This window comes from Lissotriton vulgaris, chromosome 8 (assembly GCF_964263255.1).
Source record: "Lissotriton vulgaris chromosome 8, aLisVul1.2, whole genome shotgun sequence".
Taxonomy (NCBI): domain Eukaryota; kingdom Metazoa; phylum Chordata; class Amphibia; order Caudata; family Salamandridae; genus Lissotriton; species Lissotriton vulgaris.
In genome coordinates this window covers 1,528,722,519-1,528,744,794 of record NC_141696.1, presented here as the reverse complement: position 1 = coordinate 1,528,744,794, position 22,276 = coordinate 1,528,722,519, and the positions used below count along the sequence as shown (strand labels likewise).

General features: G+C 38.0%; 9 non-coding genes across 9 annotated transcripts; all 9 read left to right on the top strand.

Annotated features, from left to right (window-relative positions):
• Window positions 1–2,428: 2,428 nt before the first annotated feature.
• Window positions 2,429–2,501, top strand: TRNAF-GAA (transfer RNA phenylalanine (anticodon GAA)). The gene has a single exon. It is a non-coding gene; the product is annotated as a tRNA-Phe (tRNA).
• A 3,996-nt stretch (window positions 2,502–6,497) lies between these two features.
• TRNAF-GAA (transfer RNA phenylalanine (anticodon GAA)) lies at window positions 6,498–6,570 on the top strand. Its single transcript has one exon. It is a non-coding gene; the product is annotated as a tRNA-Phe (tRNA).
• A 508-nt stretch (window positions 6,571–7,078) lies between these two features.
• TRNAF-GAA (transfer RNA phenylalanine (anticodon GAA)) lies at window positions 7,079–7,151 on the top strand. The gene has a single exon. It is a non-coding gene; the product is annotated as a tRNA-Phe (tRNA).
• Window positions 7,152–8,825: 1,674 nt separating this feature from the next.
• Window positions 8,826–8,898, top strand: TRNAF-GAA (transfer RNA phenylalanine (anticodon GAA)). Its single transcript has one exon. It is a non-coding gene; the product is annotated as a tRNA-Phe (tRNA).
• Window positions 8,899–12,888: 3,990 nt separating this feature from the next.
• TRNAF-GAA (transfer RNA phenylalanine (anticodon GAA)) lies at window positions 12,889–12,961 on the top strand. The gene has a single exon. It is a non-coding gene; the product is annotated as a tRNA-Phe (tRNA).
• A 2,833-nt stretch (window positions 12,962–15,794) lies between these two features.
• Window positions 15,795–15,867, top strand: TRNAF-GAA (transfer RNA phenylalanine (anticodon GAA)). The gene has a single exon. It is a non-coding gene; the product is annotated as a tRNA-Phe (tRNA).
• A 2,242-nt stretch (window positions 15,868–18,109) lies between these two features.
• TRNAF-GAA (transfer RNA phenylalanine (anticodon GAA)) lies at window positions 18,110–18,182 on the top strand. Its single transcript has one exon. It is a non-coding gene; the product is annotated as a tRNA-Phe (tRNA).
• A 508-nt stretch (window positions 18,183–18,690) lies between these two features.
• On the top strand, window positions 18,691–18,763 carry TRNAF-GAA (transfer RNA phenylalanine (anticodon GAA)). The gene has a single exon. It is a non-coding gene; the product is annotated as a tRNA-Phe (tRNA).
• Window positions 18,764–20,436: 1,673 nt separating this feature from the next.
• TRNAF-GAA (transfer RNA phenylalanine (anticodon GAA)) lies at window positions 20,437–20,509 on the top strand. The gene has a single exon. It is a non-coding gene; the product is annotated as a tRNA-Phe (tRNA).
• Window positions 20,510–22,276: the final 1,767 nt, after the last annotated feature.

The following is a 22,276-nucleotide window of genomic DNA, read 5'->3' as shown; positions in this document are numbered from 1 at the left end:
AGGACTCCTTAAAACATATCTCTACCATATGAGGTTAAAAATCCAGGTCCTGCATCTATTTTGTTAAATGGTTCAAATTAAAGTATGAAGACCCCAGCTATCAGAAGGCCCAAATAGCTCAGTTGGGAGAGCGTTAGACTGAAGATCTAAAGGTCCCTGGTTCAATCCCGGCTTTCGGCATAGTTGAGACGTTCCTTGCTTCTAACAAAATAGGTCTTGGAATCAGCTGTAGTACTTTTTCTCTATTCATCAATTTTTTTCCAACTGATCTACAACACAATCAATTTAACATAGACTTTGCTTTATGTCCTCCTTCTAAACTTGCTTCCACCTCTCTTACCTTCAGGTTTGACAATTAATATTTCCCATTTCATGCTTTTTTGTAAAGTAAACTCTTGTCTGCATTACCTTCCACTTCCCCTTGAACACAGATGTCAGTAGTCAGATGACATTGCTTACCTACTCATGCCAAATATATCTGGGTAATATAGTGCTAGTCCAATCAGAGTTAAAAAAACAACTACCTAACCTGGATCCAAAAAATGCTATTTACCCATTGTACCAGTTAATTGCGGAATGATACAGGACTCCTTAAAACATATCTCTACCATATGAGGTTAAAAATCCAGGTCCTGCATCTATTTTGTTAAATGGTTTAAATTAAAGTATGAAGACCACAGCTATAAGCAGGCTGAAATAGCTCAGTTGGGAGAGCGTTAGACTAAAGGTCCCTGGTTCAATCCCGGGTTTCGGCACAGTTGAGAGGTTCCTTGCTTCTAACAAAATAGGTCTTGGAATCAGCTGTAGTACTTTTTCTCTATTCATCAAATTTTTTCCAACTGATCTACAACACAATCAATTTAACATAGACTTTGCTTTATGTCCTCCTTCTAAACATGCTTCCACCTCTCTTACCTTCAGGTTTGACAATGAATATTTCCCATTTCATGCTTTTTTGTAAAGTAAACTCTTGTCTGCATTACCTTCCACCTCCCCTTGAAAACAGATGTCAGTAGTCAGATGACATTGCTTACCTACTCATGCCAAATATATCTGGGTAATATAGTGCTAGTCCATTCAGAGTTAAAAAAACAACTACCTAACCTGGATCCCAAAAATGCTATTTACCCATTGCACCAGTTAATTGCGGAATGATACAGGACTCCTTAAAACATATCTCACCATATGAGGTTAAAAATCCAGGTCCTGCATCTATTTTGTTAAATGGTTTAAATTAAAGTATGAAGACCACAGCTATAAGCAGGCTGAAATAGCTAAGTTGGGAGAGCGTTAGACTGAAGATCTAAAGGTCCCTGGTTCAATCCTGGGTTTCGGCACAGTTGAGAGGTTCCTTGCTTCTAACAAAATAGGTCTTGGAATCAGCTGTAGTACTTTTTTCTCTATCAACATTTTTATCAACTGATCTACAAAATGATCAATTCAACATAGACTTTGCTTTCTGTCCTCCTTTTAAACTTTCTTCCACCTATCTTGCCTTCAGGTTTGACTATGACTGTTTTCCATTTCGTCCTTTTTTGTAAAGTAAACTCTTGTCTGCATCACATTCCACTTCCCCTTGAACACAGATGTCAGTAGTCAGATGACATTGCTTACCTACTAATGCCAAATATATCTGGGTAATATAGTGCTAGTCCATTCAGAGTTAAAAAAACAACTACCTAACCTGGATCCCAAAAATGCTATTTACCCATTGCACCAGTTAACTGGGGAATGATACAGGACTCCTTAAAACATATCTCTACCATATGAGGTTAAAAATCCAGGTCCTGCATCTATTTTGTTAAATGGTTCAAATTAAAGTATGAAGACCACAGCTATCAGAAGGCTGAAATAGCTCAGTTGGGAGAGCGTTAGACTGAAGATCTAAAGGTCCCTGGTTCAATCCCGTGTTTCGGCACAGTTGAGAGGTTCCTTGCTGCTAACAAAATAGGTCTTGGAATCAGCTGTAGTACTTTTTCTCTATTCATCAAATTTTTTCCAACTGATCTACAACACAATCAATTTAACATAGACTTTGCTTTATGTCCTCCTTCTAAACTTGCTTCCACCTCTCTTACCTTCAGGTTTGACAATGAATATTTCCCATTTCATGCTTTTTTGTAAAGTAAACTCTTGTCTGCATTACCTTCCACTTCCCCTTGAACACAGATGTCAGTAGTCAGATAACATTGCTTACCTACTCATGCCAAATATATCTGGGTAATATAGTGCTAGTCCATTCAGAGTTAAAAAAACAACTACCTAACCTGGATCCAAAAAATGCTATTTACCCATTGTACCAGTTAATTGCGGAATGATACAGGACTCCTTAAAACATATCTCTACCATATGAGGTTAAAAATCCAGGTCCTGCATCTATTTTGTTAAATGGTTCAAATTAAAGTATGAAGACCACAGCTATCAGAAGGCCGAAATAGCTCAGTTGGGAGAGCGTTAGACTGAAGATCTAAAGGTCCCTGGTTCAATCCCGGGTTTCGGCACAGTTGAGAGGTTCCTTGCTTCTAACAAAATAGGTCTTGGAATCAGCTGTAGTACTTTTTCTCTATTAACATTTTTGTCAACTGATCTACGAAATGATCAATTCAACATAGACTTTGCTTTCTGTCCTCCTTTTAAACTTTCTTCCACCTCTCTTGCCTTCCGGTTTGACTATGAATGTTTTCCATTTCGTCCTTTTTTGTAAAGTAAACTCTTGTCTGCATCACATTCCACTTCCCCTTGAACACAGATGTCAGTAGTCAGATGACATTGCTTACCTACTCATGCCAAATATATCTGGGTAATATAGTGCTAGTCCATTCAGAGTTAAAAAAACAACTACCTAACCTGGATCCAAAAAATGCTATTTACCCATTGTACCAGTTAATTGCGGAATGATACAGGACTCCTTAAAACATATCTCTACCATATGAGGTTAAAAATCCAGGTCCTGCATCTATTTTGTTAAATGGTTTAAATTAAAGTATGAAGACCACAGCTATAAGCAGGCCGAAATAGCTCAGTTGGGAGAGCGTTAGACTGAACATCTAAACGTCCCTGGTTCAATCCCGGGTTTCGGCACAGTTGAGAGGTTCCTTGCTTCTAACAAAATAGGTCTTGGAATCAGCTGTAGTACTTTTTCTCTATTCATCAAATTTTTTCCAACTGATCTACAACACAATCAATTTAACATAGACTTTGCTTTATGTCCTCCTTTTAAACTTGCTTCCACCTCTCTTACCTTCAGGTTTGACAATGAATATTTCCCATTTCATGCTTTTTTGTAAAGTAAACTCTTGTCTGCATTACCTTCCACCTCCCCTTGAATACAGATGTCAGTAGTCAGATGACATTGCTTACCTACTCATGCCAAATATATCTGGGTAATATAGTGCTAGTCCATTCAGAGTTAAAAAAACAACTACCTAACCTGGATCCCAAAACTGCTATTTGCCCATTGCACCAGTTAATTGCGGAATGATACAGGACTCCTTAAAACATATCTCTACCATATGAGGTTAAAAATCCAGGTCCTGCATCTATTTTGTTAAATGGTTTAAATTAAAGTATGAAGACCACAGCTATAAGCAGGCTGAAATAGCTCAGTTGGGAGAGCGTTAGACTGAAGATCAAAAAGTCCCTGGTTCCATCCCGGGTTTCGGCACAGTTGAGAGGTTCCTTGCTTCTAACAAAATAGGTCTTGGAATCAGCTGTAGTACTTTTTTCTCTATCAACATTTTTATCAACTGATCTACAAAATGATCAATTCAACATAGACTTTGCTTTCTGTCCTCCTTTTAAACTTTCTTCCACCTATCTTGCCTTCAGGTTTGACAATGAATGTTTCCCATTTCGTCCTTTTTTGTAAAGTAAACTCTTGTCTGCATCACATTCCACTTCCCCTTGAACACAGATGTCAGTAGTCAGATGACATTGCTTACCTACTCACGCCAAATATATCTAGGTAATATAGTGCTAGTCCATTCAGAGTTAAAAAAACAACTACCTAACCTGGATCCCAAAAATGCTATTTACCCATTGCACCAGTTAACTGGGGAATGATACAGGACTCCTTAAAACATATCTCTACCATATGAGGTTAAAAATCCAGGTCCTGCATCTATTTTGTTAAATGGTTTAAATTAAAGTATGAAGACCATAGCTATAAGCAGGCCGAAATAGCTCAGTTGGGAAAGCGTTAGACTGAAGATCTAAAGGTCCCTGGTTCAGTACCGGGTTTCGGCACAGTTGAGAGGTTCCTTGCTTCTAACAAAATAGGTCTTGGAATAAGCTGTAGTACTTTTTTCTCTATCAACATTTTTATCAACTGATCTACAAAATGATCAATTCAACATAGACTTTGCTTTCTGTCCTCTTTTTAAACTTTCTTCCACCTATCTTGCCTTCAGGTTTGACAATGAATGTTTCCCATTTCGTCCTTTTTTGTAAAGTAAACTCTTGTCTGCATCACATTCCACTTCCCCTTGAACACAGATGTCAGTAGTCAGATGACATTGCTTACCTACTCATGCCAAATATATCTAGGTAATATAGTGCTAGTCCATTCAGAGTTAAAAAAACAACTACCTAACCTGGATCCCAAAAATGCTATTTACCCATTGCACCAGTTAACTGGGGAATGATACAGGACTCCTTAAAACATATCTCTACCATATGAGGTTAAAAATCCAGGTCCTGCATCTATTTTGTTAAATGGTTCAAATTAAAGTATGAAGACCACAGCTATCAGAAGGCTGAAATAGCTCAGTTGGGAGAGCGTTAGACTGAAGATCTAACGGTCCCTGGTTCAATCCCGGGTTGCGGCACAGTTGAGAGGTTCCTTGCTTCTAACAAAATAGGTCTTGGAATAAGCTGTAGTACTTTTTTCTCTATCAACATTTTTATCAACTGATCTACAAAATGATCAATTCAACATAGACTTTGCTTTCTGTCCTCCTTTTAAACTTTCTTCCACCTATCTTGCCTTCAGGTTTGACAATGAATGTTTCCCACTTCGTCCTTTTTTGGAAAGTAAACTCTTGTCTGCATCACATTCCACTTCCCCTTGAACACAGATGTCAGTAGTCAGATGACATTGCTTACCTACTCATGCCAAATATATCTAGGTAATATAGTGCTAGTCCATTCAGAGTTAAAAAAACAACTACCTAACCTGGATCCCAAAAATGCTATTTACCCATTGCACCAGTTAACTGGGGAATGATACAGGACTCATTAAAACATATCTCTACCATATGAGGTTAAAAATCCAGGTCCTGCATCTATTTTGTTAAATGGTTCAAATTAAAGTATGAAGACCCCAGCTATCAGAATGCTGAAATAGCTCAGTTGGGAGAGCGTTAGACTGAAGATCTAAAGGTCCCTGGTTCAATCCCGGGTTTCGGCACAGTTGAGAGGTTCCTTGCTTCAAACAAAATAGGTCTTGGAATCAGCTGTAGTACTTTTTCTCTATTCATCAAATTTTTTCCAACTGATCTACAACACAATCGTTTTAACATAGACTTTGCTTTATGTCCTCCTTCTAAACTTGCTTCCACCTCTCTTACCTTCAGGTTTGACAATGAATATTTCCCATTTCATGCTTTTTTGTAAAGTAAACTCTTGTCTGCATTACCTTTCTTTTCCCCTTGAACACAGATGTCAGTAGTCAGATGACATTGCTTACCTACTCATGCCAAATATATCTGGGTAATATAGTGCTAGTCCATTCAGAGTTAAAAAAACAACTACCTAACCTGGATCCCAAAAATGCTATTTGCCCATTGCACCAGTTAATTGCGGAATGATACAGGACTCCTTAAAACATATCTCTACCATATGAGGTTAAAAATCCAGGTCCTGCATCTATTTTGTTAAATGATTTAAATTAAAGTATGAAGACCACAGCTATAAGCAGGCCGCAATAGCTCAGTTGGGAGAGCGTAAGACTGAAGATCTAAAGGTCCCTGGTTCAATCCCGGGATTCGGCACAGTTGAGAGGTTCCTTGCTTCTAACAAAATAGGTCTTGGAATCAGCTGTAGTACTTTTTTCTCTATCAACATTTTTATCAACTGATCTACAAAATGATCAATTCAACATAGACTTTGCTTTCTGTCCTCCTTTTAAACTTTCTTCCACCTATCTTGCCTTCAGGTTTCACAATGAATGTTTCCCATTTCGTCCTTTTTTGTAAAGTAAACTCTTGTCTGCATCACATTCCACTTCCCCTTGAACACAGATGTCAGTAGTCAGATGACATTGCTTAACTACTCATGCCAAATATATCTAGGTAATATAGTGCTAGTCCATTCAGAGTTAAAAAAACAACTACCTAACCTGGATCCCAAAAATGCTATTTACCCATTGCACCAGTTAATTGGGAATGATACAGGACTCCTTAAAACATATCTCTACCATATGAGGTTAAAAATCCAGGTCCTGCATCTATTTTGTTAAATGGTTCAAATTAAAGTATGAAGACCCCAGCTATCAGAAGGCCGAAATAGCTCAGTTGGGAGAGCGTTAGACTGAAGATCTAAAGGTCCCTGGTTCAATCCCGGGTTTTGGCACAGTTGAGAGGTTCCTTGCTTCTAACAAAATAGGTCTTGGAATCAGCCGTAGTACTTTTTTCTCTATCAACATTTTTATCAACTGATCTACAAAATGATCAATTCAACATAGACTTTGCTTTCTGTCCTCCTTTTAAACTTTCTTCCACCTATCTTGCCTTCAGGTTTGACTATGAATGTTTTCCATTTTGTCCTTTTTTGTAAAGTAAACTCTTGTCTGCATCACATTCCACTTCCCCTTGAACACAGATGTCAGTAGTCAGATGACATTGCTTACCTACTCATGCCAAATATATCTGGGTAATATAGTGCTAGTCCATTCAGAGTTAAAAAAACAACTACCTAACCTGGATCCCAAAAATGCTATTTACCCATTGCACCAGTTAACTGGGGAATGATACAGGACTCCGTAAAACATATCTCTACCATATGAGGTTAAAAATCCAGGTCCTGCATCTATTTTGTTAAATGGTTCAAATTAAAGTATGAAGACCCCAGCTATCAGAAGGCCGAAATAGCTCAGTTGGGAGAGCGTTAGACTGAAGATCTAAAGGTCCCTGGTTCAATCCCGGGTTTCGGCACAGTTGAGAGGTTCCTTGCTTCTAACAAAATAGGTCTTGGAATCAGCTGTAGTACTTTTTCTCTATTCATCAATTTTTTTCCAACTGATCTACAACACAATCAATTTAACATAGACTTTGCTTTATGTCCTCCTTCTAAACTTGCTTCCACCTCTCTTACCTTCAGGTTTGACAATGAATATTTCCCATTTCATGCTTTTTTGTAAAGTAAACTCTTGTCTGCATTACCTTCCACTTCCCCTTGAACATAGATGTCAGTAGTCAGATGACATTGCTTACCTACTCATGCCAAATATATCTGGGTAATATAGTGCTAGTCCATTCAGAGTTAAAAAAACAACTACCTAACCTGGATCCCAAAAATGCTATTTGCCCATTGCACCAGTTAATTGCGGAATGATACAGGACTCCTTAAAACATATCTCTACCATATGAGGTTAAAAATCCAGGTCCTGCATCTATTTTGTTAAATGATTTAAATTAAAGTATGAAGACCACAGCTATAAGCAGGCCGCAATAGCTCAGTTGGGAGAGCGTAAGACTGAAGATCTAAAGGTCCCTGGTTCAATCCCGGGTTTCGGCACAGTTGAGAGGTTCCTTGCTTCTAACAAAATAGGTCTTGGAATCAGCTGTAGTACTTTTTTCTCTATTAACATTTTTATCAACTGATCTACAAAATGATCAATTCAACATAGACTTTGCTTTCTGTCCTCCTTTTAAACTTTCATCCACATATCTTGCCTTCAGGATTCACAATGAATGTTTCCCATTTCGTCCTTTTTTGTAAAGTAAACTCTTGTCTGCATCACATTCCACTTCCCCTTGAACACAGATGTCAGTAGTCAGATGACATTGCTTAACTACTCATGCCAAATATATCTGGGTAATATAGTGCTAGTCCATTCAGAGTTAAAAAAACAACTACCTAACCTGGATCCAAAAAATGCTATTTACCCATTGTACCAGTTAATTGCGGAATGATACAGGACTCCTTAAAACATATCTCTACCATATGAGGTTAAAAATCCAGGTCCTGCATCTATTTTTTTAAATGGTTCAAATTAAAGTATGAAGACCCCAGCTATCAGAAGGCCGAAATAGCTAAGTTGGGAGAGCATTAGACTGAAGATCTAAAGGTCCCTGGTTCAATCCCGGGTTTCGGCACAGTTGAGAGGTTCCTTGCTTCTAACAAAATAGGTCTTGGAATCAGCTGTAGTACTTTTTCTCTATTCATTAAATTTTTTCCAACTGATCTACAACACAATAAATTTAACATAGACTTTGCTTTATATCCTCCTTCTAAACTTGCTTCCACCTCTCTTACCTTCAGGTTTGACAATGAATATTTCCCATTTCATGCTTTTTTGTAAAGTAAACTCTTGTCTGCATTACCTTCCACTTCCCCTTGAACACAAATGTCAGTAGTCAGATGACATTGCTTACCTACTCATGCCAAATATATCTGGGTAATATAGTGCTAGTCCATTCAGAGTTAAAAAAACAACTACCTAACCTGGATCCAAAAAATGCTATTTACCCATTGTACCAGTTAATTGCGGAATGATACAGGACTCCTTAAAACATATCTCTACCATATGAGGTTAAAAATCCAGGCCCTGCATCTATTTTGTTAAATGGTTTAAATTAAAGTATGAAGACCAAAGCTATAAGCAGGCCGAAATAGCTCAGTTGGGAGAGCGTTAGACTGAAGATCTAAAGGTCCCTGGTTCAATCCCGGGTTTCGGCACAGTTGAGAGGTTCCTTGCTTCTAACAAAATAGGTCTTGGAATCAGCTGTAGTACTTTTTCTCTATTCATCAAATTTTTTCCAACTGATCTACAACACAATCAATTTAACATAGACTTTGCTTTATGTCCTCCTTCTAAACTTGCTTCCACCTCTCTTACCTTCAGGTTTGACAATGAATATTTCCCATTTCATGCTTTTTTGTAAAGTAAACTCTTGTCTGCATTACCTTCCACCTCCCCTTGAATACAGATGTCAGTAGTCAGATGACATTGCTTACCTACTCATGCCAAATATATCTGGGTAATATAGTGCTAGTCCATTCAGAGTTAAAAAAACAACTACCTAACCTGGATCCCAAAACTGCTATTTGCCCATTGCACCAGTTAATTGCGGAATGATACAGGACTCCTTAAAACATATCTCTACCATATGAGGTTAAAAATCCAGGTCCTGAATCTATTTTGTTAAATGGTTTAAATTAAAGTATGAAGACCACAGCTATAAGCAGGCCGCAATAGCTCAGTTGGGAGAGCGTTAGACTGAAGATCTAAATGTCCCGGGTTTCGGCACAGTTGAGAGGTTCCTTGCTTCTAACAAAATAGGTCTTGGAATCAGCTGTAGTACTTTTTTCTCTATCAACATTTTTATCAACTGATCTACAAAATGATCAATTCAACATAGACTTTGCTTTCTGTCCTCCTTTTAAACTTTCTTCCACCTATCTTGCCTTCAGGTTTGACAATGAATGTTTCCCATTTCGTCCTTTTTTGTAAAGTAAACTCTTGTCTGCATCACATTCCACTTCCCCTTGAACACAGATGTCAGTAGTCAGATGACATTGCTTACCTACTCATGCCAAATATATCTAGGTAATATAGTGCTAGTCCATTCAGAGTTAAAAAAACAACTACCTAACCTGGATCCCAAAAATGCTATTTACCCATTGCACCAGTTAACTGGGGAATGATACAGGACTCCTTAAAACATATCTCTACCATATGAGGTTAAAAATCCAGGTCCTGCATCTATTTTGTTAAATGGTTTAAATTAAAGTATGAAGACCACAGCTATAAGCAGGTCGAAATAGCTCAGTTGGGAGAGCGTTAGACTGAAGATGTAAAGGTCCCTTGTTCAATCCTGGGTTTCGGCACAGTTGAGTGGTTCCTTGCTTCTAACAAAATAGGTCTTGGAATCAGCTGTAGTACTTTTTCTCTATTCATCACATTTTTTCCAACTGATCTACAACACAATCAATTTAACATAGACTTTGCTTTATGTCCTCCTTCTAAACTTGCTTCCACCTCTCTTACCTTCAGGTTTGACAATGAATATTTCCCATTTCATGCTTTTTTGTAAAGTAAACTCTTGTCTGCATTACCTTCCACCTCCCCTTGAATACAGATGTCAGTAGTCAGATGACATTGCTTACCTACTCATGCCAAATATATCTGGGTAATATAGTGCTAGTCCATTCAGAGTTAAAAAAACAACTACCTAACCTGGATCCCAAAACTGCTATTTTCCCATTGCACCAGTTAATTGCGGAATGATACAGGACTCCTTAAAACATATCTCTACCATATGAGGTTAAAAATCCAGGTCCTGCATCTATTTTGTTAAATGGTTTAAATTAAAGTATGAAGACCACAGCTATAAGCAGGCCGCAATAGCTCAGTTGGGAGAGCGTTAGACTGAAGATCTAAAGGTCCCTGGTTCAATACCAGGTTTCGGCACAGTTGAGAGGTTCCTTGCTTCTAACAAAATAGGTCTTGGAATAAGCTGTAGTACTTTTTTCTCTATCAACATTTTTATCAACTGATCTACAAAATGATCAATTCAACATAGACTTTGCTTTCTGTCCTCTTTTTAAACTTTCTTCCACCTATCTTGCCTTCAGGTTTGACAATGAATGTTTCCCATTTCGTCCTTTTTTGTAAAGTAAACTCTTGTCTGCATCACATTCCACTTCCCCTTGAACACAGATGTCAGTAGTCAGATGACATTGCTTACCTACTCATGCCAAATATATCTAGGTAATATAGTGCTAGTCCATTCAGAGTTAAAAAAACAACTACCTAACCTGGATCCCAAAAATGCTATTTACCCATTGCACCAGTTAATTGGGGAATGATACAGGACTCCTTAAAACATATCTCTACCATATGAGGTTAAAAATCCAGGTCATGCATCTATTTTGTTAAATGGTTCAAATTAAAGTATGAAGACCACAGCTATCAGAAGGCTGAAATAGCTCAGTTGGGAGAGTGTTAGACTGAAAATCTAAAGGTCCCTGGTTCAATCCCGGGTTTCGGCACAGTTGAGAGGTTCCTTGCTTCTAACAAAATAGGTCTTGGAATCAGCTGTAGTACTTTTTCTCTATTCATCAAATTTTTTCCAACTGATCTACAACACAATCAATTTTACATAGACTTTGCTTTATGTCCTCCTTCTAAACTTGCTTCCACCTCTCTTACCTTCAGGTTTGACAATGAATATTTCCCATTTCATGCTTTTTTGTAAAGTAAACTCTTGTCTGCATTACCTTCCACTTCCCCTTGAACACAGATGTCAGTAGTCCGATGACATTGCTTACCTACTCATGCCAAATATATCTGGGTAATATAGTGCTAGTCCATTCAGAGTTAAAAAAACAACTACCTAACCTGGATCCAAAAAATGCTATTTACCCATTGTACCAGTTAATTGCGGAATGATACAGGACTCCTTAAAACAGATCTCTACCATATGAGGTTAAAAATCCAGGTCCTGCATCTATTTTGTTAAATGGTTCAAATTAAAGTATGAAGACCACAGCTATCAGAAGGCTGAAATAGCTCAGTTGGGAGAGCGTTAGACTGAAGATCTAAAGGTCCCTGGTTCAATCCCGTGTTTCGGCACAGTTGAGAGGTTCCTTGCTTCTAACAAAATAGGTCTTGGAATCAGCTGTAGTACTTTTTCTCTATTCATCAAATTTTTTCCAACTGATCTACAACACAATCAATTTAACATAGACTTTGCTTTATGTCCTCCTTCTAAACTTGCTTCCACCTCTCTTACCTTCAGGTTTGACAATGAATATTTCCCATTTCATGCTTTTTTGTAAAGTAAACTCATGTCTGCATTACCTTCCACTTCCCCTTGAACACAGATGTCAGTAGTCAGATAACATTGCTTACCTACTCATGCCAAATATATCTGGGTAATATAGTGCTAGTCCATTCAGAGTTAAAAAAACAACTACCTAACCTGGATCCAAAAAATGCTATTTACCCATTGTACCAGTTAATTGCGGAATGATACAGGACTCCTTAAAACATATCTCTACCATATGAGGTTAAAAATCCAGGTCCTGCATCTATTTTGTTAAATGGTTTAAATTAAAGTATGAAGACCATAGCTATAAGCAGGCCGCAATAGCTCAGTTGGGAGAGCGTTAGACTGAAGATCTAAAGGTCCCTGGTTCAATCCCGGGTTTCGGCACAGTTGAGAGGTTCCTTGCTTCTAACAAAATAGGTCTTGGAATAAGCTGTAGTACTTTTTTCTCTATCAACATTTTTATCAACTGATCTACAAAATGATCAATTCAACATAGACTTTGCTTTCTGTCCTCTTTTTAAACTTTCTTCCACCTATCTTGCCTTCAGGTTTGACAATGAATGTTTCCCATTTCGTCCTTTTTTGTAAAGTAAACTCTTGTCTGCATCACATTCCACTTCCCCTTGAACACAGATGTCAGTAGTCAGATGACATTGCTTACCTACTCATGCCAAATATATCTAGGTAATATAGTGCTAGTCCATTCAGAGTTAAAAAAACAACTACCTAACCTGGATCCCAAAAATGCTATTTACCCATTGCACCAGTTAACTGGGGAATGATACAGGACTCCTTAAAACATATCTCTACCATATGAGGTTAAAAATCCAGGTCCTGCATCTATTTTGTTAAATGGTTCAAATTAAAGTATGAAGACCACAGCTATCAGAAGGCCGAAATAGCTCAGTTGGGAGAGCGTTAGACTGAAGATCTAAAGGTCCCTGGTTCAATCCCGGGTTTCGGCACAGTTGAGAGGTTCCTTGCTTCTAACAAAATAGGTCTTGGAATCAGCTGTAGTACTTTTTCTCTATTAACATTTTTGTCAACTGATCTACGAAATGATCAATTCAACATAGACTTTGCTTTCTGTCCTCCTTTTAAACTTTCTTCCACCTCTCTTGCCTTCCGGTTTGACTATGAATGTTTTCCATTTCGTCCTTTTTTGTAAAGTAAACTCTTGTCTGCATCACATTCCACTTCCCCTTGAACACAGATGTCAGTAGTCAGATGACATTGCTTACCTACTCATGCCAAATATATCTGGGTAATATAGTGCTAGTCCATTCAGAGTTAAAAAAACAACTACCTAACCTGGATCCAAAAAATGCTATTTACCCATTGTACCAGTTAATTGCGGAATGATACAGGACTCCTTAAAACATATCTCTACCATATGAGGTTAAAAATCCAGGTCCTGCATCTATTTTGTTAAATGGTTTAAATTAAAGTATGAAGACCACAGCTATAAGCAGGCCGAAATAGCTCAGTTGGGAGAGCGTTAGACTGAACATCTAAACGTCCCTGGTTCAATCCCGGGTTTCGGCACAGTTGAGAGGTTCCTTGCTTCTAACAAAATAGGTCTTGGAATCAGCTGTAGTACTTTTTCTCTATTCATCAAATTTTTTCCAACTGATCTACAACACAATCAATTTAACATAGACTTTGCTTTATGTCCTCCTTTTAAACTTGCTTCCACCTCTCTTACCTTCAGGTTTGACAATGAATATTTCCCATTTCATGCTTTTTTGTAAAGTAAACTCTTGTCTGCATTACCTTCCACCTCCCCTTGAATACAGATGTCAGTAGTCAGATGACATTGCTTACCTACTCATGCCAAATATATCTGGGTAATATAGTGCTAGTCCATTCAGAGTTAAAAAAACAACTACCTAACCTGGATCCCAAAACTGCTATTTGCCCATTGCACCAGTTAATTGCGGAATGATACAGGACTCCTTAAAACATATCTCTACCATATGAGGTTAAAAATCCAGGTCCTGCATCTATTTTGTTAAATGGTTTAAATTAAAGTATGAAGACCACAGCTATAAGCAGGCTGAAATAGCTCAGTTGGGAGAGCGTTAGACTGAAGATCAAAAAGTCCCTGGTTCCATCCCGGGTTTCGGCACAGTTGAGAGGTTCCTTGCTTCTAACAAAATAGGTCTTGGAATCAGCTGTAGTACTTTTTTCTCTATCAACATTTTTATCAACTGATCTACAAAATGATCAATTCAACATAGACTTTGCTTTCTGTCCTCCTTTTAAACTTTCTTCCACCTATCTTGCCTTCAGGTTTGACAATGAATGTTTCCCATTTCGTCCTTTTTTGTAAAGTAAACTCTTGTCTGCATCACATTCCACTTCCCCTTGAACACAGATGTCAGTAGTCAGATGACATTGCTTACCTACTCACGCCAAATATATCTAGGTAATATAGTGCTAGTCCATTCAGAGTTAAAAAAACAACTACCTAACCTGGATCCCAAAAATGCTATTTACCCATTGCACCAGTTAACTGGGGAATGATACAGGACTCCTTAAAACATATCTCTACCATATGAGGTTAAAAATCCAGGTCCTGCATCTATTTTGTTAAATGGTTTAAATTAAAGTATGAAGACCATAGCTATAAGCAGGCCGAAATAGCTCAGTTGGGAGAGCGTTAGACTGAAGATCTAAAGGTCCCTGGTTCAGTACCGGGTTTCGGCACAGTTGAGAGGTTCCTTGCTTCTAACAAAATAGGTCTTGGAATAAGCTGTAGTACTTTTTTCTCTATCAACATTTTTATCAACTGATCTACAAAATGATCAATTCAACATAGACTTTGCTTTCTGTCCTCTTTTTAAACTTTCTTCCACCTATCTTGCCTTCAGGTTTGACAATGAATGTTTCCCATTTCGTCCTTTTTTGTAAAGTAAACTCTTGTCTGCATCACATTCCACTTCCCCTTGAACACAGATGTCAGTAGTCAGATGACATTGCTTACCTACTCATGCCAAATATATCTAGGTAATATAGTGCTAGTCCATTCAGAGTTAAAAAAACAACTACCTAACCTGGATCCCAAAAATGCTATTTACCCATTGCACCAGTTAACTGGGGAATGATGCAGGACTCCTTAAAACATATCTCTACCATATGAGGTTAAAAATCCAGGTCCTGCATCTATTTTGTTAAATGGTTCAAATTAAAGTATGAAGACCACAGCTATCAGAAGGCTGAAATTGCTCAGTTGGGAGAGCGTTAGACTGAAGATCTAAAGGTCCCTGGTTCAATCCCGGGTTGCGGCACAGTTGAGAGGTTCCTTGCTTCTAACAAAATAGGTCTTGGAATAAGCTGTAGTACTTTTTTCTCTATCAACATTTTTATCAACTGATCTACAAAATGATCAATTCAACATAGACTTTGCTTTCTGTCCTCTTTTTAAACTTTCTTCCACCTATCTTGCCTTCAGGTTTGACAATGAATGTTTCCCATTTCGTCCTTTTTTGTAAAGTAAACTCTTGTCTGCATCACATTCCACTTCCCCTTGAACACAGATGTCAGTAGTCAGATGACATTGCTTACCTACTCATGCCAAATATATCTGGGTAATATAGTGCTAGTCCATTCAGAGTTAAAAAAACAACTACCTAACCTGGATCCCAAAAATGCTATTTACCCATTGCACCAGTTAACTGGGGAATGATACAGGACTCCTTAAAACATATCTCTACCATATGAGGTTAAAAATCCAGGTCCTGCATCTATTTTGTTAAATGGTTCAAATTAAAGTATGAAGACCCCAGCTATCAGAAGGCCGAAATAGCTCAGTTGGGAGAGCGTTAGACTGAAGATCTAAAGGTCCCTGGTTCAATCCCGGGTTTCGGCACAGTTGAGACGTTCCTTGCTTCTAACAAAATAGGTCTTGGAATCAGCTGTAGTACTTTTTCTCTATTCATCAAATTTTTTCCAACTGATCTACAACACAATCAATTTAACATAGACTTTGCTTTATGTCCTCCTTCTAAACTTGCTTCCACCTCTCTTACCTTCAGGTTTGACAATGAATATTTCCCATTTCATGCTTTTTTGTAAAGTAAACTCTTGTCTGCATTACCTTCCACTTCCCCTTGAACACAGATGTCAGTAGTCAGATGACATTGCTTACGTACTCATGCCAAATATATCTGGGTAATATAGTACTAGTCCATTCAGAGTTAAAAAAACAACTACCTAACCTGGATCCCAAAAATGCTATTTACCCATTGCACCAGTTAACTGGGGAATGATACAGGACTCCTTAAAACATATCTCTACCACATGAGGTTAAAAATCCAGGTCCTGCATCTATTTTGTTAAATGGTTTAAATTAAAGTATGAAGACCACAGCTATAAGCAGGCCGAAATAGCTCAGGTGGGAGAGCGTTAGACTGAAGATCTAAAGGTCCCGGGTTTCGGCACAGTTGAGAGGTTCCTTGCTTCTAACAAAATAGGTCTTGGAATCAGCTGTAGTACTTTTTTCTCTATCAACATTTTTATCAACTGATCTACAAAATGATCAATTCAACATAGACTTTGCTTTCTGTCCTCCTTTTAAACTTTCTTCCACCTATCTTGCCTTCAGGTTTGACAATGAATGTTTCCCACTTCGTCCTTTTTTGGAAAGTAAACTCTTGTCTGCATCACATTCCACTTCCCCTTGAACACTGATGTCAGTAGTCAGATGACATTGCTTACCTACTCATGCCAAATATATCTAGGTAATATAGTGCTAGTCCATTCAGAGTTAAAAAAACAACTACCTAACCTGGATCCCAAAAATGCTATTTACCCATTGCACCAGTTAACTGGGGAATGATACAGGACTCATTAAAACATATCTCTACCATATGAGGTTAAAAATCCAGGTCCTGCATCTATTTTGTTAAATGGTTCAAATTAAAGTATGAAGACCCCAGCTATCAGAATGCTGAAATAGCTCAGTTGGGAGAGCGTTAGACTGAAGATCTAAAGGTCCCTGGTTCAATCCCGGGTTTCGGCACAGTTGAGAGGTTCCTTGCTTCAAACAAAATAGGTCTTGGAATCAGCTGTAGTACTTTTTCTCTATTCATCAAATTTTTTCCAACTGATCTACAACACAATCGTTTTAACATAGACTTTGCTTTATGTCCTCCTTCTAAACTTGCTTCCACCTCTCTTACCTTCAGGTTTGACAATGAATATTTCCCATTTCATGCTTTTTTGTAAAGTAAACTCTTGTCTGCATTACCTTTCACTTCCCCTTGAACACAGATGTCAGTAGTCAGATGACATTGCTTACCTACTCATGCCAAATATATCTGGGTAATATAGTGCTAGTCCATTCAGAGTTAAAAAAACAACTACCTAACCTGGATCCCAAAAATGCTATTTGCCCATTGCACCAGTTAATTGCGGAATGATACAGGACTCCTTAAAACATATCTCTACCATATGAGGTTAAAAATCCAGGTCCTGCATCTATTTTGTTAAATGATTTAAATTAAAGTATGAAGACCACAGCTATAAGCAGGCCGCAATAGCTCAGTTGGGAGAGCGTAAGACTGAAGATCTAAAGGTCCCTGGTTCAATCCCGGGATTCGGCACAGTTGAGAGGTTCCTTGCTTCTAACAAAATAGGTCTTGGAATCAGCTGTAGTACTTTTTTTTCTATCAACATTTTTATCAACTGATCTACAAAATGATCAATTCAACATAGACTTTGCTTTCTGTCCTCCTTTTAAACTTTCTTCCACCTATCTTGCCTTCAGGTTTCACAATGAATGTTTCCCATTTCGTCCTTTTTTGTAAAGTAAACTCTTGTCTGCATCACATTCCACTTCCCCTTGAACACAGATGTCAGTAGTCAGATGACATTGCTTAACTACTCATGCCAAATATATCTAGGTAATATAGTGCTAGTCCATTCAGAGTTAAAAAAACAACTACCTAACCTGGATCCCAAAAATGCTATTTACCCATTGCACCAGTTAATTGGGAATGATACAGGACTCCTTAAAACATATCTCTACCATATGAGGTTAAAAATCCAGGTCCTGCATCTATTTTGTTAAATGGTTCAAATTAAAGTATGAAGACCCCAGCTATCAGAAGGCCGAAATAGCTCAGTTGGGAGAGCGTTAGACTGAAGATCTAAAGGTCCCTGGTTCAATCCCGGGTTTCGGCACAGTTGAGAGGTTCCTTGCTTCTAAAAAAATAGGTCTTGGAATCAGCCGTAGTACTTTTTTCTCTATCAACATTTTTATCAACTGATCTACAAAATGATCAATTCAACATAGACTTTGCTTTCTGTCCTCCTTTTAAACTTTCTTCCACCTATCTTGCCTTCAGGTTTGACTATGAATGTTTTCCATTTTGTCCTTTTTTGTAAAGTAAACTCTTGTCTGCATCACATTCCACTTCCCCTTGAACACAGATGTCAGTAGTCAGATGACATTGCTTACCTACTCATGCCAAATATATCTGGGTAATATAGTGCTAGTCCATTCAGAGTTAAAAAAACAACTACCTAACCTGGATCCCAAAAATGCTATTTACCCATTGCACCAGTTAACTGGGGAATGATACAGGACTCCGTAAAACATATCTCTACCATATGAGGTTAAAAATCCAGGTCCTGCATCTATTTTGTTAAATGGTTCAAATTAAAGTATGAAGACCCCAGCTATCAGAAGGCCGAAATAGCTCAGTTGGGAGAGCGTTAGACTGAAGATCTAAAGGTCCCTGGTTCAATCCCGGGTTTCGGCACAGTTGAGAGGTTCCTTGCTTCTAACAAAATAGGTCTTGGAATCAGCTGTAGTACTTTTTCTCTATTCATCAATTTTTTTCCAACTGATCTACAACACAATCAATTTAACATAGACTTTGCTTTATGTCCTCCTTCTAAACTTGCTTCCACCTCTCTTACCTTCAGGTTTGACAATGAATATTTCCCATTTCATGCTTTTTTGTAAAGTAAACTCTTGTCTGCATTACCTTCCACTTCCCCTTGAACACAGATGTCAGTAGTCAGATGACATTGCTTACCTACTCATGCCAAATATATCTGGGTAATATAGTGCTAGTCCATTCAGAGTTAAAAAAACAACTACCTAACCTGGATCCCAAAAATGCTATTTGCCCATTGCACCAGTTAATTGCGGAATGATACAGGACTCCTTAAAACATATCTCTACCATATGAGGTTAAAAATCCAGGTCCTGCATCTATTTTGTTAAATGATTTAAATTAAAGTATGAAGACCACAGCTATAAGCAGGCCGCAATAGCTCAGTTGGGAGAGCGTAAGACTGAAGATCTAAAGGTCCCTGGTTCAATCCCGGGTTTCGGCACAGTTGAGAGGTTCCTTGCTTCTAACAAAATAGGTCTTGGAATCAGCTGTAGTACTTTTTTCTCTATTAACATTTTTATCAACTGATCTACAAAATGATCAATTCAACATAGACTTTGCTTTCTGTCCTCCTTTTAAACTTTCATCCACATATCTTGCCTTCAGGATTCACAATGAATGTTTCCCATTTCGTCCTTTTTTGTAAAGTAAACTCTTGTCTGCATCACATTCCACTTCCCCTTGAACACAGATGTCAGTAGTCAGATGACATTGCTTAACTACTCATGCCAAATATATCTGGGTAATATAGTGCTAGTCCATTCAGAGTTAAAAAAACAACTACCTAACCTGGATCCAAAAAATGCTATTTACCCATTGTACCAGTTAATTGCGGAATGATACAGGACTCCTTAAAACATATCTCTACCATATGAGGTTAAAAATCCAGGTCCTGCATCTATTTTTTTAAATGGTTCAAATTAAAGTATGAAGACCCCAGCTATCAGAAGGCCGAAATAGCTAAGTTGGGAGAGCATTAGACTGAAGATCTAAAGGTCCCTGGTTCAATCCCGGGTTTCGGCACAGTTGAGAGGTTCCTTGCTTCTAACAAAATAGGTCTTGGAATCAGCTGTAGTACTTTTTCTCTATTCATTAAATTTTTTCCAACTGATCTACAACACAATAAATTTAACATAGACTTTGCTTTATATCCTCCTTCTAAACTTGCTTCCACCTCTCTTACCTTCAGGTTTGACAATGAATATTTCCCATTTCATGCTTTTTTGTAAAGTAAACTCTTGTCTGCATTACCTTCCACTTCCCCTTGAACACAAATGTCAGTAGTCAGATGACATTGCTTACCTACTCATGCCAAATATATCTGGGTAATATAGTGCTAGTCCATTCAGAGTTAAAAAACAACTACCTAACCTGGATCCAAAAAATGCTATTTACCCATTGTACCAGTTAATTGCGGAATGATACAGGACTCCTTAAAACATATCTCTACCATATGAGGTTAAAAATCCAGGCCCTGCATCTATTTTGTTAAATGGTTTAAATTAAAGTATGAAGACCAAAGCTATAAGCAGGCCGAAATAGCTCAGTTGGGAGAGCGTTAGACTGAAGATCTAAAGGTCCCTGGTTCAATCCCGGGTTTCGGCACAGTTGAGAGGTTCCTTGCTTCTAACAAAATAGGTCTTGGAATCAGCTGTAGTACTTTTTCTCTATTCATCAAATTTTTTCCAACTGATCTACAACACAATCAATTTAACATAGACTTTGCTTTATGTCCTCCTTCTAAACTTGCTTCCACCTCTCTTACCTTCAGGTTTGACAATGAATATTTCCCATTTCATGCTTTTTTGTAAAGTAAACTCTTGTCTGCATTACCTTCCACCTCCCCTTGAATACAGATGTCAGTAGTCAGATGACATTGCTTACCTACTCATGCCAAATATATCTGGGTAATATAGTGCTAGTCCATTCAGAGTTAAAAAAACAACTACCTAACCTGGATCCCAAAACTGCTATTTGCCCATTGCACCAGTTAATTGCGGAATGATACAGGACTCCTTAAAACATATCTCTACCATATGAGGTTAAAAATCCAGGTCCTGAATCTATTTTGTTAAATGGTTTAAATTAAAGTATGAAGACCACAGCTATAAGCAGGCCGCAATAGCTCAGTTGGGAGAGCGTTAGACTGAAGATCTAAATGTCCCGGGTTTCGGCACAGTTGAGAGGTTCCTTGCTTCTAACAAAATAGGTCTTGGAATCAGCTGTAGTACTTTTTTCTCTATCAACATTTTTATCAACTGATCTACAAAATGATCAATTCAACATAGACTTTGCTTTCTGTCCTCCTTTTAAACTTTCTTCCACCTATCTTGCCTTCAGGTTTGACAATGAATGTTTCCCATTTCGTCCTTTTTTGTAAAGTAAACTCTTGTCTGCATCACATTCCACTTCCCCTTGAACACAGATGTCAGTAGTCAGATGACATTGCTTACCTACTCATGCCAAATATATCTAGGTAATATAGTGCTAGTCCATTCAGAGTTAAAAAAACAACTACCTAACCTGGATCCCAAAAATGCTATTTACCCATTGCACCAGTTAACTGGGGAATGATACAGGACTCCTTAAAACATATCTCTACCATATGAGGTTAAAAATCCAGGTCCTGCATCTATTTTGTTAAATGGTTTAAATTAAAGTATGAAGACCACAGCTATAAACAGGTCGAAATAGCTCAGTTGGGAGAGCGTTAGACTGAAGATGTAAAGGTCCCTTGTTCAATCCTGGGTTTCGGCACAGTTGAGCGGTTCCTTGCTTCTAACAAAATAGGTCTTGGAATCAGCTGTAGTACTTTTTCTCTATTCATCACATTTTTTCCAACTGATCTACAACACAATCAATTTAACATAGACTTTGCTTTATGTCCTCCTTCTAAACTTGCTTCCACCTCTCTTACCTTCAGGTTTGACAATGAATATTTCCCATTTCATGCTTTTTTGTAAAGTAAACTCTTGTCTGCATTACCTTCCACCTCCCCTTGAATACAGATGTCAGTAGTCAGATGACATTGCTTACCTACTCATGCCAAATATATCTGGGTAATATAGTGCTAGTCCATTCAGAGTTAAAAAAACAACTACCTAACCTGGATCCCAAAACTGCTATTTTCCCATTGCACCAGTTAATTGCGGAATGATACAGGACTCCTTAAAACATATCTCTACCATATGAGGTTAAAAATCCAGGTCCTGCATCTATTTTGTTAAATGGTTTAAATTAAAGTATGAAGACCACAGCTATAAGCAGGCCGCAATAGCTCAGTTGGGAGAGCGTTAGACTGAAGATCTAAAGGTCCCTGGTTCAATACCAGGTTTCGGCACAGTTGAGAGGTTCCTTGCTTCTAACAAAATA